The sequence below is a fragment of the Phodopus roborovskii genome, unplaced genomic scaffold, assembly GCF_943737965.1.
Source record: "Phodopus roborovskii unplaced genomic scaffold, PHOROB, whole genome shotgun sequence".
NCBI classification, from domain to species: Eukaryota; Metazoa; Chordata; class Mammalia; order Rodentia; family Cricetidae; genus Phodopus; species Phodopus roborovskii.
This window is the reverse complement of record NW_026125698.1, coordinates 3,780-7,558: the sequence shown is the minus strand read 5'-3', so window position 1 is coordinate 7,558 and position 3,779 is coordinate 3,780.

Here is a 3,779-nt window from a genome sequence, read left to right as displayed (position 1 = left end):
AAAGAAAACACAAACATGCCCTCGACTCCCCTCAACCTCTCATCCCCCTTGACTACATACTAGGACCCCATATTAGCCCTTTTCATAGTCTAGTGAATGGATCTTTCCATTTGACTTGAGTAAAAGTCGTTCATATTCCATCATGCCAGAATTTGTCTAGCACAGATTGCTTATGGGCATCCACATTTAAAAAATTTAAAACAAAGAGTGTATGATTTAATGCATCATGTGGATACTAGGGGAATGACTACCCTCTCCTTAAATTGTATTTTCAAGGAGCTATGAGCGTGCTCCACAATTCCTTGCCCTTGAGGGTTATAAGGAATGCCTGTTATTTGTTTAATTTTTGGGGGGGCACAAAATTGCTGAAATGTTTTACTAGTATGTCCAGACCCATTGTCTGTCTTTATAATTTTTGGAACTCCCATGTAAGCAAAACATTTTAAACAGTGACTTATCACATGCTTAGTGGCTTGTCTAGTTTGTGCTGCAGCCATTAAGAAGCCTGAATACGTATCAAATGCCAAGTGCACATATTTTAATCTGCCAAATTCTGCAAATATGAGTAACATCCATTTGCCATAAATGATTAGGAAGCAGGACTCAAGGGTTTACTCCTACATTAGTTACAGGTAAGTATTGTGGGCACACATCACATTGTTTAACAATTTGTCTATCAGTCTCTGTAGTTAGACCAAACTGTTTTCTTAGACTATTACTGTATGATTGCTAAGCTAATTTTACCTGAGATAAAGTGAACATTTTTGTCAGTCTATCAGCTGACTCATTATCTTCAGCCGGTGGGGCTGTGAAAGTTTGAATGAGCTCTTATATGACTCATAAAGCATGGTGACTTTCTTTATAATGAATGGCACTCTGAATTTTCTCAAACAGTATTTTAACCTAATAGTTCCAATGTACAGAACTGTCTCTAAAACTTGAAGAGCTCTGAAAACATAATGAATATCAGTATATAAGTTAAATGAATCATTTATTAGAAGCTGAAAAACTATTGCAACAGCTCATAACTCAACTATCTGAGCTAAAGCTGGATAAGTCTGTACTACATATTCTTTTTCCATCAATAACATAAGTTGCTTTTCCATTAGAAGAACTATCAGGCAGCCCCAATTGTGCCCAGACTCACCTCTGGCCAATAGCCGGTGGAAGAGCACGAGGGCTGGGCTGGAACTTGAGAAGGTTTTGCAGGGTAGTGGAATCTCACTGGAAACTGGCGCTCTCCCGTTACCAGCAGGAAGTAGTTTGGAAAGAACGATGCCCAAATTCCCAAATATTGTGTATAAATGTTTGTTTTTCATTTAATTGGACTTTGTTATATAAAATTAAATAAAAAAAAAGAAGAACTATCAGGAGAAATCTAACAGCATTTTATACAGGATTACTTCTTACAATTTTATGGAATACAAAAGGATGCATTAGCACAAATTGTAACAGTCTATGTGCTGGAAAGTGATTATTAATTTTTCTCAAAAACTGAGCAAAAGCTGATGAACTAAAAGTTATAATTAATAAAAGCTTAAAAACTTGGGCCCTAAATCTATACAGAGAAAGAGAACTTCTAATTGTAAAAGAAAATTAATTCACTAAACCAGGAATTCCATGGCTGGCACCTGAGCCCACTCTCAGAGAAAGGGAGGTAACCCCCCACCATCTAAGTAAACATTCCTTTGCCCGCTAATTGCTGTTTGTAAAAGTTTTGAAATAACTTGCTATTTGGTATAGGGAACATGTATTACTTTTGGTTCCCCTGCCAAAATATCTCTTAGACTCCATACAGTATTTTTGTACCACACAAGTTATGGCTTTAAAATAAGGGTTTAACACTTTAGCTGGGGGAAACAGGTAAATGCAACCATAACCATGGTCCCCTTGCCATAAGACGGAAGTTGGACTATGTTGTGTGGGAAGCACATAAGCCACCCATGGTTTTGCATACTCAATATAGCATATCTGTTGATGCTGTATTGCATTCTCCAATTGTGGATGAACTTGTCTACCCTCTTTAGTTAGCTGTCTAGGTGAATTGGGATCATTATCTCCTTTTAGAATATTGCTTAAAGGTTTTAAATTGCCAGTAGATGCTTTTTTTTCTTTCTTGATGTAACCATTAAATATTTCACAATAATCTTTGGAAATCATGTAATGATCACAAGCTATCTTTTTAAATTTCTAATCTTTGAGGCCTAATTTCTTTAGGGGATGTAACATAATGTCCCAAATACTTTGAAAATTCTTTTTCTAATCTGACCTGCAAAGCTTTTTGTTAGCTGACATGGTCTCATTTGCATCTTCACTGACATCTTCCTAGGCCTCATATATTAAGCTCTCCTCTCTCAATTTCTTTTTTTTAATAACCACAAAAGAGAATTTCTGTATTTTCTCCTCTGTTAAACTCTATTGAACCATCCATAGAAGCTCTTATGGCTCTCAGGCCATGTTGACTTTAGACATTTCCTGCCAACACGTTCTGGGGGATCAGCCATGGGAAGCTCAGAACGACAACCCTTTTCAATTAAGACACTGACATGGTGTCCCTTTTTACTATATCCCGAGCAATTCCAATAGTATCTTTAGGATTGACACATTCATAACCCCATTTCATATACACATACATACATAGATACATACATATACACATATATTTTTTAGCCCTCCTTTTCTCTAGGCCAAATTAGTTTGTTGAAATAAAATATCCTTACTTGAAATATCTTGGTAATGCAGCTCCCTGTAGATAACCCTTGAATTATGAGCATCCAAAATCTGGAACAAACCCCAATAAATTCATCTATGTGACCCCCTTTTTAAAATAAGGTCTTAAAGCAGTTTCTGACAGGATGTATTAATTTTTATATGGCAGCAGTTCCTAAGGCTACAGGCCTCTATGTCCAGTCACACCTGGAATTCTCACATCCATAGAGCTTCCTTGAGCCCCAAAAAGCAACAGATGTTTCTGAGAAATTGCTTGTCCCATCAGTTGGACCTCACTGTAAGATCTGCACCGATGCTTACCGGCTGTGATAGTCCTTTTTCTTGTCAATGGATCACCAGAAAGAAAATAACACCATCCCCTGTAGACACCGTGGAAAAATCCTCTTTCTGTGAGTGGTGTCCCCCCCCCCCCCCATCTATCCTCTGCCAGCCAACGTTGGGCACCAATTTTGCCCTGACCCGTGGGGACAGTCAATGATAAACCTGGGAACACCTAGAAGGTAATGGGGGAGCAAGGGGATACAAAGAATGGATGGCAAGACAATATCCTCTGATCAAGCTGACAAATTTTATTTTCCAGGGGGGAGTCTTATATAGGACCGTGCGCAGGATGTGAGCAGGGTTTGCACATAGCCATGGCATGAGCACTGGCACATAGGCAGAGGTGAGAGAGAAGGTCAGCAGAAGGAATGCCCCTAAGGTGTTTAGCTAACCTATAATTGGCTGTAAATTGCAGCAGGGGAATTAGCCCTGAGCTATTCTTTAGCTGGCTGTAAAACCTAAGCTTGTAGCCTTGGAATGTTCTGCTGAACATTCTGTTTATTTCTTAAGAGGCAGTATTTTTCTATCGCAGACACCTGAGGTTGTGGAGGATGGTGATGGTCCCGCAACACATGTGAATTTGCTTTTGTGGGATTTTCAGAGGATAGAGGACTCCTAAGGAGGTTATGGAAATGACAAATGGGATGGAGCTGTAAGGAAGCAGAATTCATGTGGATTGTTATATCACCAGAGGAGCACACATGCCCACACCAGGGACTTACATGGGC